The sequence below is a fragment of the Xiphophorus hellerii genome, chromosome 15, assembly GCF_003331165.1.
Source record: "Xiphophorus hellerii strain 12219 chromosome 15, Xiphophorus_hellerii-4.1, whole genome shotgun sequence".
NCBI classification, from domain to species: domain Eukaryota; kingdom Metazoa; phylum Chordata; class Actinopteri; order Cyprinodontiformes; family Poeciliidae; genus Xiphophorus; species Xiphophorus hellerii.
Window position 1 is genome coordinate 24543403 of NC_045686.1, and position 18778 is coordinate 24562180.

The following is an 18778-nucleotide window of genomic DNA, read 5'->3' on the forward strand; positions in this document are numbered from 1 at the left end:
AGCAAAGCCAAATCTCCACACAAACTGGGAGGTCCGAGGAAAGACAGACATCCATGCGACCAATGGAGGGCCTTCGTGTTGGCATTGGCATGAAGGCCAATCTATGTCCGGCTCGTCCTTTACGTCGACCCACACCCAAGTGGCACTAACCTAGGTCACTATCCAAACCCAGGTTTTGCTAACACTTGGCATTAATTACTTGATTAATTGGTCTCTCTAAATTGTCCTAAGGTGTGAATGTGTGTGTGCAAGGATAAGTGTGTTAGATGATGGATGGATGAATAGTTGTTAAATGTGTCTGACAGTAGAATATGAAACAGAGAATCTGTGAAAATCCATCTAGCTTTGCTACTGTCCAGAAACAACCAATCAGAACCAAAAGACAAACTTTTGGTTCTGATTGGTTTCTAATGTGCTGAATGTGTCTCAGCACATTCAACACATTAGACTACTAATGTACTGCAGCTACGCAATTGGCAGAGAAACACCCTAATATTATATCATCATTGGTTATTTGTAGAATGATTTAGAAAACAAAATGCTGTACAAGTTTGTCAAAACTATTCGACACATATTAGAACTTAGCATTGATTTCCTTCATTTTAGTAGCTGCGATTTTGCCTAATCCACACATTTACCCTAACCTTAAACAATACTAGTCTATTCCTAACCCTAACCCTGTCTAAACCTTAATTAGCATCTTACCTCTAAACATTAAACAAAGCAATGAGTCCATCATATTAGAACCACACTTTGATGATGGAACTAATGCAGTATTTCTCATTCCGGTCCTCAGGCCCCCCTGCCCTGCATGTTTTAGTTGTTCCCCTTCTGCCACACACCTGGATTGAATCTGTGAGTGATTAACAGACTTCTCCAGTACTTGATGACTGCAGAAGAGGTCATGCAATCATTTGGATCAGCTGTTCTGAAACAGAGACACATCTAAAACCTGCAGAGCAGAGGGGCTTGAGGACTGGAATTGAGAAGCACTGACCTAATGTGACACTAGACATATAATGGTGCGTTCACACCAAATGCGTTTTGAGCGTCAGGTGCAGCTGGTTTGCATTCAAAGTCTATGTGGAGGCGCGTCGAGGGCCGTCACGGTGCTTCGAGCCTCTAGTGCGGAGCAATTTGAACCATTTGGAGCTTTTGACACATCAAGCACATCCAACGCTCCACATAGACCTTGAATGTAAACCAGACTCACCTGATGCTTAAAACGTGTTTGATGTGAATGCACCAGTAGAATATTCAGTTCCACTGGTAATGATGACATCAGCAGTGATGACATCACTCTTTGATGCATCAAATGAATCTCTTTCTTGAGTGTAGCACACAGTCTGTTTTTTTCAGACCTGTTACTGTTTCAGACTTATAAGTTCTAAGTTAGGAATCTTCTACAGGAGCATTGTTAAAATTATTTGAAGGCACAGAATCAGCCCAGTACAGGTTCACATTCTCAGGTTAGAGAGACTCACCTGGTATAAAGTTCATTTTTCAGTACTGGAATTACATTTATTGATTTAATCAAAGTATGTCATGAATATGTGTGCATGTACTCCATCTTAAGTCCATAGCATACTAGTGTTTTGTTGCTTTTGCCACCACTAGATGATATGCATATAAAATATAACATAAACAGCACCATTCAGAGATGCAATGAGTTTATAGCAGTTGTTCCACAATGTCTGTAGTTCTGACATTCTGCCATCACTGTGGTTCTTAAGAGCAGCTCAGACTGGCAGACTAAATCCTATGTCTATTTTGAGTCAGTTAGACTTTTGTTTTGAGTTAAATTTGGCTCGTTTTTTGTTAATTATGTCGCCACAGTTACTCGAAATACCAACAGAAGTAATAGTTCCCCTCAAGGGATTGAGCCGCACGTTTTGATATATATATTGTGAGGGAGCCACGCAGCGGTACGAGCCACATTAGTGGTAGTAGGAAGCGACAGTTATTTTGAGGTGTAGAACAATAGGTACCTGCCATAGCAATGTATCTCTATACCAATTATAATGAACACGATGAGTTCTAGTCATTAAGTGATCTAATGAAAACAAGGTAATTCAAGGCAGAAGTGTTAAAATGAAAGCACTTAAATAAAAAATACATTAATTAAAATGTAATGATCGGAACTTGATTAGGATTTTGAAGTGACTTCATGTTTACATTCTTCTATCAACATAAACACAAACTATAATATACTATACTTCACCTGTACCTCTGCAACATATTATTCATCTCAAAATCAATTTTCTTCTTGCATATTTCCCAAAACTACATTTTGTTACATAATGTTAAACACTGCAGTCAGGATTAGTACATGACCAAACATCCTGGTGACTTCAACAGGCCATGGCCCCTTACTGCTACTTTTAATTTAAAAGTCAACTCTTCAAAAACTGTCAACAAATATTTCCTCTCAACTTTTATATTCTTATGTAAACACGCAATAAAATATTTTTTCCTGTTTGTACTGCTACAATTTCTGGAAATGTTATCTGATAGAAATATTGATGCTTTTATTATTAGTTATTTACTTTATTATTATTAGAGCCTTGCAACAAAATTTCTTTGAATATGTAAATTTTTAAGTGTACAATTGAATGACAGTTAAATCTGTCCATGTATAAAACTCTGAAGGCACCAAAACTATGTGCTTGCACTTCTTGATTTTCTCATGAGAGGGTAGATTTACATTCACATTTCTCTTTGTCTGAGATTCATATAAAACTTAAAAAAAACAACATTCATTTCTCAAGGATTTCCTTTCATGTCACACAACCTAATTTACAAAATATTTGTAAATACGTGGTTTCAAACTGGAGCTGTCCTGCTAAATTACGCAAAGTGGCAATATTAACTTTTAGGGTGTTTTCACCTGATAGTCCAGCAGACTCAGTTCAATTGGGAAGCAAAATTTGATACATTTTCAGCAGGTGTTGGTCACTTTCATGCACAAACCAAACCCTTTGAAAAACCTGTTCACCTTCTCGCCTCTGAACCACTGAAGGAAAAGACACAAAAAACACCTCGGATGAAGATGTGAACTTTCTTCTTCGTAAAATGTAAAAAAAAAAAAATGGAATGGTGTCAAACGTTTGTGATTGTAGGATTTCTCTTTTGTCTTTTAGCAAAAGATCACGAGTTTCTCCTACTAGCTTTGGACTCTCAGGTTTGTTTTTGTTGAATTTACCCAGAATGCCCTACACTATTGTTTGCTTCCTTCTTTTGGAGTTTTTTCCAGTCCGCTTGCATTCACACTGCAGTCAATCCACACCAGAGTTCACTTCAACCAAACTGAGACTGAGGTGTGTTATTGAGCACACCAAAGTTTTCTTTTTCAGTCCAATTACATTCACACCTCTCCAAACGATCCAGAGTTTGATTAAACAGACTAAACAGAGCAGGTGTGAATGCACCTTAGTTACTTCAAATTCTATTCAAATTCAAAATTAAGATTTTATTTACCTAGGTTACCCCCTGAATGCATGAATAACAGTTTTACATATTTTTTTTGTTTCTTAACAGTTTTACAGGTAATTTGATGTTACCCACTCAGGCCCCAAAAATATATTTACGTGTCTGCTGCTGTCGCTAATACCATGTTTCTTACTAAGGAGCTTAAGATGGTTTACATCTCACAGGCTGTGTGAGAAAATGTGTGAGGAATGTTAAGGTGTAATTATAGTGTTTATGTTTGTTTAAAATACAATCACTTCAAACTATTACTCTTGTTTTCCCTGTTTTTAGGGTTTTCAATTCTACTTGGGTAGAACATTATTGTTTGTGAAAATTGTAGTGGCTGGTCTAAAAAGTGTACACCACCTTTATAATGAAGCAGTTTATAGTCTTTCATATGTTAATGTTTTGGGATGTACCTATTTTTTTTTTAACAAACTTTATAGTTTTGGTTCAATGTGTGTTAGATATTATTGTAGTAGACTCTGTGTGTGGTTTGTAAATTTAAAGCTCGATTTAGATTTTAAAACCTTGACTTTGTTGTCCTTAAGCCACTTTGTCTTCTCTTTGGCTGCATGCTGAGGGTCATCGTCCATTTGGAAGACCGATCTGGACCCAAGCTTTTACTTCCAGGCTGATTTCTTCAGATATTGCTTCCATACTTCTACATGATCCTCATGATCCTCAGGATCTCTTGATCCCATATACTTTCTGGAGCGCACCAGTTCCTCCTGCAGCAAAACATCAACACGGCATGATGCTGCAACCTTCACACTTAACAGTTAGGGTGGTACAAGCATCTCCACTTTTTCCCCTAATTTAGCAATAGGCATTATGCCCAAACAGTTCAACTTTAGTTTCATCAGACTACAGGCCATGTCTCCAAAAATAAAGATATTTGTCCCAGTGGACATCTGTGAGCTGCAGTCTGACATTTTATGTTTCTTTTGAAGTGAGTGTTTGTTCCTTTCAGCCCATGTCAGTACCGGACAGCTTGACTGTGGATAATGACTCTGTCTGACCAGCTTCAGCCACAAGCTCTGGGGTTAATTTTGGACCAGAACCCGTTCATCTCTGGCAAAAGAACCTGTCTCCTTCTTGAGCCATTATGATGCTCAAGAAGGAGCATCTTCTTGAGCTCCTTCTGGAGCAAGGATAATAATTTTATCCTTGCATAAAATTATTTGAGTGGATGATGGAAACTTCAAGCATCAGTCAATTGTTCCAAAGGATGAACCAGACATGCAGCTCCACGATTCTCTTCCTGATATCTTAGTTGATTTCTTTTGACTTTCCTGTCATGTCAAACAAGAAATAGTGTGTTTCAGGTGTGGCCTTAAAACACATCCACAGGTATGACTCCAATTTACTCAAATGTGACAGGTAACAGGTAGGCCGCAGTTCGATGATCGACTTTGTCATCGTTTCATCGGATCTGCGGCCGTATGTCTTGGACACTCGGGTGAAGAGAGGTGCGGAGCTGTCCACTGACCACTACCTGGTGGTGAGTTGGCTCCGGTGGTGGGGGCGAAAGCCGGTCAGACCTGGCAGGCCCAAACGTGTTGTGAGGGTCTGCTGGGAACGTCTGGCGGAATCCCCTGTGAGACGGAGCTTTAACTCCCATCTCTGGCAAAACTTCGAACACGTCCCGGGGGAGGTGGGGGACATGGAGTCTGAGTGGACCGTGTTCCGTGCCTCCATTGTCGAGGCGGCCGATCGGAGCTGTGGCCGCAAGGTTGTCGGTGCCTGTCGCGGCGGCAACCCTCGAACCCGCTGGTGGACACCTTCGGTGAGGGATGCCGTCAGGCTGAAGAAGGAGTCCTATCGGGCCTTTTTGGCCTGTGGGACTCCGGAAGCAGCTGATGGGTACCGGCGGGCGAAGCGGCATGCGGCTCGGGCGGTTGCTGAGGCAAAAACTCGGGCGTGGGAGGAGTTTGGAGAGGCCATGGAGAAAGACTTCCGTACGGCTTCGAGGCGATTCTGGTCCACCATCCGGCGTCTCAGGGGGGGGAAGCGGTGCAGCACCAACACTGTTTATAGTGGGGATGGTGTGCTGCTGACCTCTACTCGGGACGTTGTGGGCCGGTGGGCAGAGTACTTCGAAGACCTCCTCAATCCCACCAACATGCCTTCCACTGAGGAAGCGGAGCCTGGGGACTCTGGGTTGGGCTCTCCAATCTCTGGGGGCGAGGTCGCCGAGGTGGTTAAAAAGCTCCTCGGTGGCAGGGCCCCGGGGGTGGATGAGATCCGCCCGGAGTTCCTTAAGGCTCTGGATGTTGTAGGGTTGTGTTGGTTGACGCGACTCTGCAATGTCGCATGGACATCGGGGGCAGTTCCCCTGGATTGGCAGACTGGGGTGGTGGTCCCCCTGTTCAAAAAGGGGGACCGGAGGGTGTGCTCCAATTATAGAGGGGTCACACTCTTAAGCCTCCCTGGCAAGGTCTATTCAGGGGTCCTGGAGAGGAGGGTCCGTCGGATAGTCGAACCTCGGATTCAGGAAGAGCAGTGTGGTTTTCGTCCTGGTCGTGGAACGCTGGACCAGCTCTACACCCTCGGCAGGGTCCTGGAGGGTGCATGGGAGTTCGCCCAACCAGTCTACATGTGTTTTGTGGACTTGGAGAAGGCGTTCGACCGTGTCCCTCGGGGAGCCCTGTGGGGGGTTCTCCAGGAGTATGGGGTACCGGGCCCTTTGATACGGGCTGTCAGGTCCCTGTATGACCGGTGTCAGAGTCTGGTCCACATTGCCGGCAGTAAGTCGGGCTCGTTTCCGGTGAGAGTTGGACTCCGCCAGGGCTGCCCTTTGTCACCGATTCTGTTCATCACTTTCATGGACAGAATTTCTAGGCGCAGCCAAGGTGTCGAGGGGATCCGATTTGGTGGCCTTAGGATCTCATCTCTGCTTTTCGCAGACGATGTGGTCCTTTTGGCTTCATCAGATCGTGATCTGCAGCTCTCGCTGGAGCGGTTCGCAGCCGAGTGTGAAGCGGCCGGGATGGGGATCAGTGCCTCCAAATCCGAGGCCATGGTCTTGAGCCGGAAAAGGGTAGAGTGCCTTCTCCGGGTCAGGGGGGGTGTCCTGCCACAAGTGGAGGAGTTTAAGTATCTCGGGATCTTGTTCACGAATGGGGGAAGAAGGGAGCGGGAGATCGACAGGCGGATTGGCGCAGCGTCTGCTGTCAAGCGGGCGCTGTACCGGTCCGTCGTGGTGAAGAGAGAGCTGAGCCAAAAAGCGAAGCTCTCGATTTACCGGTCGATCTACGTTCCCACCCTCATCTATGGTCATGAGCTTTGGGTCATGACCGAAAGAACGAGATCGCGGATACAAGCGGCCGAAATGGGTTTTCTCCGTAGGGTGGCTGGGCTCTCCCTTAGAGATAGGGTGAGAAGCTCAGTCATCCGGGAGGGACTCAGAGTAGAGCCGCTGCTCCTTCACATCGAGAGGAGCCAGTTGAGGTGGCTCGGGCATCTGGTCAGGATGCCTCCTGGACGCCTCCCTGGTGAGGTGTTCCGGGCACGTCCCACCGGGAGGAGGCCCCGGGGAAGACCCAGGACACGCTGGAGGGACTGTGTCTCTCGGCTGGCCTGGGAACGCCTCGGGATTCCCCCGGAGGAGCTAGAAGAAGTGGCTGGGGAGAGGGAAGTCTGGGCCTCCCTTCTGAAGCTGCTACCCCCGCGACCCGACCTCGGATAAGCGGAAGAAGATGGATGGATGGATGGGTGACAGGTAACCTATCAGAAGTTTGTGGAAGGAAGCCCAAAATGTTAAACTCAAGTTTAAAATATATCTCCAATAATGACCAAATATGTTTAAACCTTTGAATTGGAGCAAAGTTATTTAAAAAAACTCTAGAAATATCCTTGCTAAGTTTGCTGGCATTTAGCAGGTAGGAATAATTTCAGTATAATTTCTAACTTAGCAAAAACAAGAATAGTTTGGTCGGACTTAACTTCAGACAGGAGATAAAAATGTGTGTGTTTTTATTCACACTTTAATTCATGCCTTTAAGCCATGAATTAAAGTCATGTTTAAGTCATGAATTTCTTGACTATATAAGTTGTTGATGAATAAATGAGCTGCTTGGGATTTAAAAACTGAAGTCCACGATTAAGCTGTACTGTAAGAATATTAAAAATTTGGATTTAAACATTGTGCTATCTTTTAAATTAAAGCATTTCCATTAATTTATTTATGGCCATGTAATGAAATAGAAACTCTGGACCTGGATTTCTTCCAGCTAAGGAAGAAGATGGAGTCTCTGAACAGACCCAGAGTCATTCTGAGTGGCCTGGGAGAACAGCGTGTTCTTCCATCACAAACCACTTCAGCTGTGCAGTAGGACGACCTGCAGTACTCAAACTATGACTCTTGCTAGTTTGACCTGACTTGAACCCTAACTATTCTCAACACCTGGTAACATTTATCTGAGCTCAGGTACTGTTATTGTATTTTATTTTATTTTCATGTTGTTACTCTTGTTTTGAACAGTGTAGCAACTGTTAACAATAAATCTACAGGTATAAGACTAACTTACCTGTGGCTTCAGTCATTCTTCTGCACTGCACTCCTTACCTCAGACCCCCTACAAACTTAACTGTTGGCACAATCCCTTTAAACCTGAACCGTAATTATACTGAATAAAAACACACAATCTTTTCTGATTTAACTTGGTCTGAAGTTAAATCAGACCAAACTTATCTTTAACGCATCCAGTTAGAATTAACAAAATTATTTCTATTGGCTAAATGCCACAATAATAAGAGAAACGTCTTCAGAATCAGAAGTTTGCATACATTTCTTCAGAATTTGTTAGTCATGCCTTCGAACTGCATAATTTTTGGTAAACATTGCATACTACCTTCTCACATTAGTTTGCCTGTATTGTGGCCCATTCCTCCTGGCAGATCTGGTGGAACTGTCAGGATCTTAGATTGTTTTTGGGAGTTTTCTGGGTTTGTCTGTATTTTTTATTTGTTATCTGTGTTTTGCCTTCGTTATTCTTGTTTTGATTAGGTCAGTCTGGTTTTGGTCTTACTTTAGATCAGTCTGTTCTTACTTTGTTTAGTTAGATTATGTTTATTTATTTGTTGCGTTGGCTGATCTGGCAACAGTTATATTCATATTTTCCCAGCTCCCCTGTAAGAGTTTCCTTTTCCTTGCTGTGCAACTTCTCTCTCTCTGTCTCTCTCTCTCTCTCTCTCCAGCCTGGTTTCTTCTCTCCCCTCATAGCTGCACCTTGTTTTCTAATTAGCACTGGCCCATTGTTCCAGCATTCAAAGGCCGAGTATTTAACCACCTCTCCCTCATTCTATCCTTACTGGATCCTTTTCATGCAACCTTGTCCCTGTTTTGTTGCTCTGTGATCTCCTTTTTGTGTTCTGCTATTGAGTCCATCATCTCTAGCACATATCATGACAATGACTGAGTCAGGCCGCCTCACTCGCACATGCCTTTTAAATCCAAACTTTTGAATCAAACGTTACTGTTTGAAGCCATGAAGAAAGCTAAATGTAGGCTGAAAGGAAGATGGCCAGAGCTTGAGCAATAACTCCACAGTTGGGTGCCTGAATAACCTGCTGTGAGGCTCGTTACCAGTGCAGTAACCTCACTACGTCCCCATAGTTGCCAAGGAAATGAATATTTTCAGGGGTTTCTATTGTCATACCAGCTCACATTTGCATGTTTGTGGTATGAAATTCCTATTCAGGTCACCCCCAATACACTCACACAGATGTGGGCCTCATACAGGATGTTTTGACACAAAACACCTTTTTTTCCGCAATTTTGTTAATAGTAAAGAATATTAGATAATAAAAAATCCAATAACACATTCTCTTTCCCTTTACTTCACCCAGTGCATACCTTGAGTGCTGTTGATCACCAGCTCTAATGATATTGTCAACCCAGGCTTTGACCGGTCCAGTGCACTGGAGATCATGTTCTTGACCCGCATGTTAGATTTGGCAGTTTCATGCCGGATGCCCTCCCTGACACATTAAAATGCCCATTTTGTGGCTGCATTGTTAATACAGTTTAATAGTTAATACACATTAATTTACCCCCCCCCACACACACACACACGCACGCCCACACACATACTGTATGTACTGTATGTATGGGTGTAGGGGTGTGTGATTTTAATTTAAGGTTTGCTTTTCTAGTAAACATTCCATGAACATGAAGGTTCCTAGAGCCTGAGTCACCATATGATGCTCCCACCACCATGTGGATCACAGGTCTTTGTTTTGACGGTTTCCTTCCTTCTCCAAGCAAAAGCAACATTTCTCTGGCCAAAGAGCTCCAGTTCAGCCTCATCAGACCAAACTTGGAACAGACTTCCAAAACACATCACCATGTTTCAAATGTTTGAGCAAACTTTATTGATGTGCCATTGTTTCAGCAAAGGAGTTTTTCCTACTCTGTGGCCTCAGAGTCCTCCACAGTGGACAACTTTCACAATTGTCTTCCTTAACACATCATCTCCAGTAGAGTCAAGCTGAGCAACAACCTTCTTGGGAGAAACCCAGAGTCCTTGTTAATATTTCTTTTCTTTTTTTTGCCCTCAAAGTTTTTTGAAATTTTGCACACATGGCCACGCCCAGGGTTGTTTCCAACAGAATTTGTCTCCTGATGCCTTGTAATGGCATCAGGAGCATGAAATATTTGGAAATGACAGTGTAACCTTCACCCTCACAATAAGTGTGTGTCTACCATCGTCTTTCTGAGGTCCAGACTGTTTATTTGTTCTTTATATTGTCTTGATGAATGTGCTTTTTACCAAACGTGTGAGAGTAGTTTCACAGTTCAAGTGCCACAGTCCTGCTAGCCAGAGTTCCTTAAGGTAAAATTTTGATTACTCAGGAGAAATGTGAATACTAAAAGAGTTCAGGTGTGGTTTTAAAACTAATTGAATGACCAGATTTATCTTGGAAGCAGAGAACACAGAAAATGTTTCACTTTTTTTCCCCCCTGACAATTTGGGACATCAATAAAACATACAGCTTGAACTTTGTGAAGATTTTGTTTTTGTTCTTTTGGAAGCCTTACAGGTATGAACAGTTTTACTAAGGTCATTTCCATGAACACATTAACAGTGTTGTCTGATTTCAAGAAGGAGTCCAACAATTCTGACCACAGTTGTAAACCTCAAATATCAAAAACATGTTTGGGAGCCAGAAAAAGCTCTTGTCCTCTCATGTGTTTGGTAATAGCAACCTTTAATGTAACTGCTTTAAAATCTGAAGAAAGAAACACACAATATGCTTTAAACGTTTGTCTGGGATTCCAGGTTCCAATGTTCTTCAACCTCCACATCACACTGTGGCTGGGAGACTTGGAGGTTCTGGATCTGTTCTCACATTGCTTCATTAACAGTTCTGGTAGGCAAAAAACATGTGCTTACTATACAATGACATGATCACCACATGTAGATATAAATTTGTTGCCTCTTTATTTTTGGTAATAGCTATTCAACCTCTGCATCTGGAGATGGTTCAACATTTTCTGGCCTACAGCACATTTTTTGAAAGGCTCATTTTGAAACATCATGCTTGTTTAGCTTTTCTAAGCTATAGGGAAAAAAATCCATCAGACCACATCAGAAAAGAGAACAATTCCCACAGCTTTTAATTACGTTTGAAATGTGGTAGCAATAATATTGAGATTTCTAATTATTTTCAAAGAAGCTAAGAAAAAAAAAAGCCTTCAGGAAATAAAAGTCTTTGCCTCACATGGTTCCACTTTAGAGCCTTAAAGAGAAACAAACAAATTGCACCTCATTTGGTTAGGTGGAGTATTTTTAACTGCTCTTGGCTGGCAAAACCGCAGCACAATCAATTGCATGTTTGAGAACAGCACTGACTCGGCAGAAAATGCTTTGCCATATGCTCAACAGACACACCCCGACATGCACACACACACTAAAACCCTCAGCAGTATCCAGTGGTTTTACATGAGAAAGTTGAAGCCCTTTCTGTTCATGGCCTTGCTTGACTTCTCCTAACAAGACTGAGTCAGTGAGTTTCTTAAGCAGTAAACTGATTAGCCTGAGTGAATGGATGCTGTTGTCTGGGATTCAAACAGAGCATTACTAGTTCAACTTATATGAAAGAGTTAAGAAAAGCCTAGTTTTTTTTGTCTGCAGAAAACTGTCTGTTCTTTGTAACTTGTGGTCAAAAGAGAATTGAATCATCTATTCTTGTTTAGCGTCTTACATCTCACCAGCTTTTGATTCCTCTAACACTTTCTTGTCTCTCACAGCGAAGCCTTTATTGGCCTTTGTGCTTTTATGTTAAACTTTTTGAAGTTCATAAGATGCTCTTTACTGAGAACCCAAATGTAGGAAAGCAGGAAATACGCTGTTTACAGTTGTAATTAAGCATTTACATAAGAGTCCTTTTCTCAATCAAGATGACTTGATAAACTACAAACCTATGTCTAATTTTCCTTTCTAATCTAAAATCCTTGAGCAAATAGTGGCTTGTGAAATGTATGAGTCTAAATACTACTGAAGAGTTTCAGTCGGGTTTCAGAGCTCATAATAAACCTCAAAAGAACTTGGGAAATGTACAAATGATATTGTTTTGACCTCAGATAATGGACTTGTGCCTGTTTTTCTATTGGTAGATCTCAGAGCTGCTTTTGGCCCCAATGTACAAACACAGGGCCGTGCAGAGACCTTCAAAGGTCTCTCAAATTTAAAAAAGGGGCACATTGAACAAAAACTCCGTACAACAACATAACAACAACCCATATTAATCGAGAATCTAATTTGATCCTACTATATCATTGCCATCATGCGGGGAAATGCAAAGCAAATCTAGTCTATGTTTTCCTCATCAGGTATAAAGTTTCTGTTTCTGCTGCTGACAGTCCTGGAGGGCTGAGCTGATCTGAGACTGGAGCTGTTAAACAGACCAGAGGAGAGAAGGTCAAAGGTTATGAAATAAGCTAATTTGCTGCCATTTTACTAATTAAGCCCTAATAACATCTATTTAACCTCTAGAACAACGTGGCTGCAGACTGATTTATAGATCAAAAACTCAAAGGGCTTAACTCTATATAATAGTTTGATGTTAAACCTCTGAGACCTAGAATTATAAGACTGGGATATCAAGGCAAAGAAAACTCAGTAGCTGCTGGTAGGGGCCATTCAGGGGCCTCCAGACACTCAGGGGCTTTCAGACACTCAGGGGCCCCTAGAAATGGTTTAATTGTAACACAGATCATAGATCTAAACCTGTAGCATCATTTATAGAGAATAACAATGTTATTACATTTTATTTAATGCATTCAGCTGAGAAAAATAAATAGTACATTTAGGATTTAATTAGGAAGTTTACTTTGTAAAAGTTTAAAGAATCATCTTGATAGTTTGATTGTTGTGTTACCATGGCTACAATATGGTGTAATCTTTGTGTTTGAATTGGGTTTGTTCACAAATACATCACAGCAAATAACCAATAATCAGTGATTGATTTTAAACTCTGCCAATAAACCTGGTCTCCCTCTCACAGATTCACCTTATCTATATTTAAACATGTTAGGATGCTGAGGTTCTTAGTAGGACGGGTTCCGGAGGGAGCGGGGTTCTGTCTAAGGCCCCATATTACCTTGGGCCGGCCCTGGAGGAACAGCTGCTGCGATGCGCATCTCTGGAATCTACCTGGAATCTACCTGAAATCTACCTGGAATCCCCCGGTGGCCCCTGTCAGTCAGCCGATGCTTTGGAGACATTTTGATTCATTTCATTGTGGCATGTTTGGCTTTTTGCTGCGGTTCTAATTATTGCTACAATATTTTCTCTGATGTTTATTTTGTGAACTCTAAATGCTCTGGGCCGAATCTTCCTTTAACACTTGAGGTTCTGCAATAACTTCTATTTACAGCCGCGAACCTCCAGCCCAGATCCCATCAGCAGCGGCTTTAAACCACCTGGTAGAAACGTTAAGGAGAAGCAGAGCGAACAGAGAGCAGGTACCAGGTGGTACCGGGTGGTACTGGAGCTTTGATCTGCATTGCGACTCGCGGTGACAGTCGGGACCGTGTCTTATATCAGGATGTCTGATGTAAAGACAGATATTCTTTATATCTGTCAGTGGACAGACTCAGACTGCCTGTAGTGAACCGGGCTTTTAGCAGAATGATGAAGTTAAAGTCAGAAGTTTTCTCTGCAGCTGAAGCATTTCTGAGTTTAATGGCGAGGCGGGTTTTGTTCCACTATTGCAAGGACCATTATGAAAATATAAATAGAAACAGTTTTTCTAACGTCAACATCAGACCTACGTTTTTATTCACAAACCAGTGTATGAAAAAATATTCTTGCCCATAATTTGATAGTTAGAGGACACAGATCCTCCTCCTCCTCACCATGGACCCGGAGTTTGAACAACATGGAGGCTCTGAGAGTCATTATTAGACTGAGGGCAGCCAGACTAGTTTATTTTTACTAAATTATTATATTTAGCTAAATATTATTGCTGAGGGGCACAAACAGGCCTTCTGACATACAGATTAAAAATATATTTTTTAATTTAAAAAAAAAGAAAAAACTCAAAAAGGGCACTAGGGGCATCAAGGATAAAAAGGGCAGGGGCTCAAGCCCCCCTCCCCCCTCCCTCTGCATGTGCCTGTACAAACAGGTTGGTTTAAATCCTATATGTCCAACAGATTCAAGTTTGCTTGTGTGAATGATAAATCTTCTTCACACTCGAGGGTTACTCGTGGAGTACCACAGGGCTCCGTTCCTGTTGTGCTGATAATATTCAGCTATATCTATCCATACCACCTGATGAATCCAGTCTGTTAGGTGGACTACAGGGATGTCTTGAAGACAAAAACCTGCATGACACTAAACTTTCTTCTTTTAAAATCTGATAAGACAGAAGTTTTTGTGTTTGGACCTGAAACTCTGAAAAAGCAAACTAACTCATCACGTGATCTGGATACAATGACCTGTAACGGTAAGGTAAAAAACCCTGGTGATATTTTTGACCAGGATATGTCATTTAAATCCCATATTAAACAGGTTTCTAGGATTTTCTTTTTTAATCTCTGGAATATTGACAAAATCAGAAATATTCTGTCCAGGAGTGACAGTGAAAAACTACTTCTATGCATTGGTTACTTCAAGGCTGGACTACTGTAATTGCATGCTATCAGAAGGTCCATAAAATGAAGTTAAACAAAGTTTAACTCATTGAAACTGCAGCTGATTCAAACACTGCAGTTCTAATGAGTTCTGATAACAAGAGATCATATTTATTCTGTTTTAGCTCCCTGTTAAATCCTGAATAGAATTTAAGATTCTCTTCAAATATGAAGTTCTTAAAGCTGCAACATGTAACTTTTACCAAAAAAAGAGTTTTTTTTCTCCAGGTTTGTTAAAATGGACACCATGCCATTACAGTATGGCATGAGACAGATAATCTGTAAAGACTGAAGCTCCTCCACCTCCTTCCAGCTGCAGTGTAGCAGAGAGCAACAGGGAGAGTGTGAGCAGCGTGCGCACATGAGTGATTGACAGTGCTGAAATGATACGTTGCTTCTGACTGAGCGGTGTATATCTGGTCAATTTTTTCACAGATTATCAGTATTGTATATTATATGGTACCGGTTGATAATGGGTTAAATTAACCCTTTGCAATCGGTTATTATGCTGGTTAAAATGACTAGTAACATCAGTAGCTAAACGAGGCAGGTAGCATTCCCTTTGTTCACAACATGTGGCATGCATTTTGTAAGAAGTTATGTGGGAGGTTCCTGGTTCTGTATGATGTATTTTTAGTTGGTGTTTTGTTAACTGCATATTTTATTCTAGTAGGCTGCACAGTGGCACAGTTGGTAGCACTGTTGCCTTGCAGCAAGAAGGTCCTGGGTTCGATTCCCGGCTGGGGTCTTTCTGCATGGAGTTTGCATGTTCTCCCTGTGCATGCGTGGGTTCTCTCCGGGTACTCCGGCTTCCTCCCACAGTCCAAAAACCATGACTGTCAGGTTAATTGGTCTCTTTAAATTCTCCCTAGGTGTGAGTGTGCGTGTGCATGGTTGTTTGTCCTGTATGTCTCTGTGACAGACTGGCGACCTGTCCAGGGTGTACCCTGGAACGTAGCTGGAGATGGGCACCAGCAACCCTCCCGACCCCATTAGGGACAAAGGGTGAACAGAAAATGGATGGATGGATGGATGGATATTTTATTCTGGCAGGTCAGGGGCTTCATCAGGAAGGTTTATGTATTTATGCATATGCATATATGCATCATCACAATTGACTGAATGGGAAGGAATTGAATGAATATGATGAATTTTAAATTGGTTTATTGCATAAGCATAAATGGCTTATGGTAATTTCAAAAATGCTATTATAACTTGATTATTGTGCAATTCAAACAATATACTTTTTGTATTTTAAATACTCATTATTAATTTAATACAACTATACTTTAATAATACTAAATACATAAACCTGAGGATTACAATTAGCAATTAAAATAAATAGCTTACATTACAGTGATGAATAGGAATTATGTAAGGTTTATTTGATAGGTTTGTATTAAATTTATCTAAAAAAAAAAGTAAATGGAAATTGTCATGCAATGAAATTACACAACTCTTAAAAGTCTGGGTTAAATATTTCTGTACGTGTACGAGAATAAAGACCTGCTGCCATCAACCATCCAGAGCTCTTGTATCTTCTGGTTCTGGGAATGCAGAGCAGACTAGAAGTATAGATGGCTCTCTTTGCAGAGTCATCCGCCTGCCATACTCACCAGGTCTGGGTCAAACTACTTCAGCAGCGCTCTGTGTGAAGTGTTGTCTGAATGTTCAGAAGTTTATTGCTGTGCTTTATGCAGAAATGCACTCAGACAGCAATGTTGATATTTCGTTTCAACTAATCCGGTGCAACTATTCAGTTTTTATTGCTTTTATTGACATCTGCCAATGAGTCACAAAGCAACCAATCAGAGCCAGGAGGAAGCTCTTGGCACTGTCCAGAGTGCTCATGTATGTGCTGCTAAATGTGCTAATGTCGGTGAAAGAACTTGCCATTCTAGGGAAATTTTTTATCCGCCACCAGTGGCCATCTTGACAAACTGAGCATTTATAGCATCATAGCAGGCTCCATTGTGATGAAGGAGCTGTAATATAGCAGAGCGAGCCAGCGCGTGATTGACATTGCCTAATATTCCAATATATACATAATACCACTATATAAATTTCTGTGTGGATAACACACAAGAAAAAACAAGAAAAAAGGAGCCATATGGGAGGGAGTTATTGAGGAACATACAGAAGCAGCTCACAGTTGAGATTTGAGACAGCAAGGAGGCGTACAGGAACAAGCTGAAGAGCAAACTACAAAGGAACATTGGAAATGTTTGGTCGGGAATGAAGAAGATTACAGGCAAGAGCAAGAGAAAAATCAAATAGATGGAAGTCTGGACAGCAAATTAAAGATCTGCTGTTGTTGTATCAACCTTCCAGACCTCTCAGGTCTTCTGGTTCTGGTTCTGCTGTGCATGCCCAGAACCAGAACCAAACACGGAGAAGCAGCATTCAGCTTCTGTGCTCCACAAATCTGGAACAAACATCCACGCTGCAAAAACACAAAGCAGGTGGGGGTTTAGTGTAGATTTAAAGGAACTCAGTGTTTCAGCTGTTTTGCAGTTCACTGCAAAAACAGTATTTTTGGTCTCATTTCTAGCGCAAATATCAGAGTAAACTTCAAATAAGCTTAATAAATAAGCTTACCATCTGAACAAGGGAGGAGCACTCTCCAGTTCCCCCTCCAAAAAGGATGGGTAATCTTTTCTGGTAACAATAGTCAGAATCTGTCCCCCTACTCGTAGGTGGAGGGAGACTGCCCTGTCATTCACCTGGGGTAAACCCCAACATACAGGCACCAAGATGGGGGGTTCCTGCCCGGCGCCTCCCACCAGGGGTAACTCCAGAGTGAAAGAGTGTCCAACCCCTCTCAGTGACACTGGTTCCTGAACCAGAGTCAATTGCTGAGGTGAGAACGACTATTTGCAGCCAGAACCTCTCAACCTCACACATCAGCTCATTGTCTTTCTCTTTCCCCAGGTGACATTCCACGTCTCGAGAGCCAGCTTCTGTTGCTGCTGAGGATCAGGTCATCGAGGTCCCCACCCGTGGCCCACACTTATCCCACACTTAAACTATATAAGAACCAAGTTTTAGCCTGCAGGAACCATGGGCAATTCCAGAATCCATCCCTTCATGTTTTTACTTTAACCTTTACGCTCAGGAGGAGCAGGAAAATGACCCGGTCAGACAGTGGGGAACCTGGGCTGGGTTGAACATCAAATTTAGTCTAGAACTGCCACAAAGTTACAAAAAAATTCTGTTGAGGAGCTTGATATGTGTAAAGATTTATTTTTACAAACCAGTAAAATTCTGCTTGTAACCAATAATGTTACTCACAGTAAACACTATCTATTGTCAACAGAGGTATTTTACTCTGTTCTAAATTACATATACATACTATCTTTATTAGCTTGATAAGTGTTACATTGAAAAAATAATTTGGAAAAAGTGACTTATTTGATTTAATTTTTTGAATAAAGTCTTTAAAAATACCTTTTGTCCTGCCCGCCATCATTTTAAAATATTAAATCAGACACTCTAAACGCCCCTAAGCAAACTTCTTCTTACTTTTGCTGTGTCCAGTCACATTTATTTAAAAGCAGTCAATAAAAAACATTGTCTTGTATTGCATTATTTATTTGTGTTGGAAAACTAGGAAACATATCAAGAGTGCTGTCATAAACAGCATATAAAGTTACCCACCAACAAATATCTCCAACAGATCCCATGACCAGAAGCACTCCACCCAACCCAGGCCTGCACAAAACACACAAACTCAAGTTACATCTAGAAGACCTGGCTTTTAAACACAGCTTAAAGCCAGCATGAGATTATAGTAATTATCTCAATGATGCAAGAATCCCCTCTGACTGAAGAATAAGACATTGAGCCACAGCATAAGCAAGAAACGATATAAAATGAGATAATCATCATTTACGATGATCTCAGCATCCAAGGCTGACACTAAAAGAAGGTTTCATGTTTGTGATGAGATTGAGGTACTGAGGAAATGACTACCTTTGGGTTGGGAGATGATACACTACAGAGCTGATTACACCGTGTCACTGCACACACAGCAAGATAAAGATAAACAAGCAGCAAGACAGTCTGACTTGGGCACAAAACTATATGCCTAAAAGAGACGTGTGGATGTGCAAATCATCATGTGCAGGTTTTACAGCCCAGCTCTGACCAGCACACAGAACGGGT

The 18778-nt window shown here is 41.6% G+C and overlaps 1 long non-coding RNA gene across 1 annotated transcript; it reads left to right on the plus strand.

Moving 5' to 3' along the window:
* The first annotated feature begins 2797 nt into the window (after positions 1–2797).
* LOC116733647 (uncharacterized) lies at positions 2798–17194 on the plus strand. The gene is made up of 3 exons (XR_004342071.1): positions 2798–2809; positions 6319–6323; positions 17145–17194. It is a non-coding gene; the product is annotated as an uncharacterized LOC116733647 (long non-coding RNA).
* The last annotated feature ends 1584 nt before the right edge of the window (positions 17195–18778 follow it).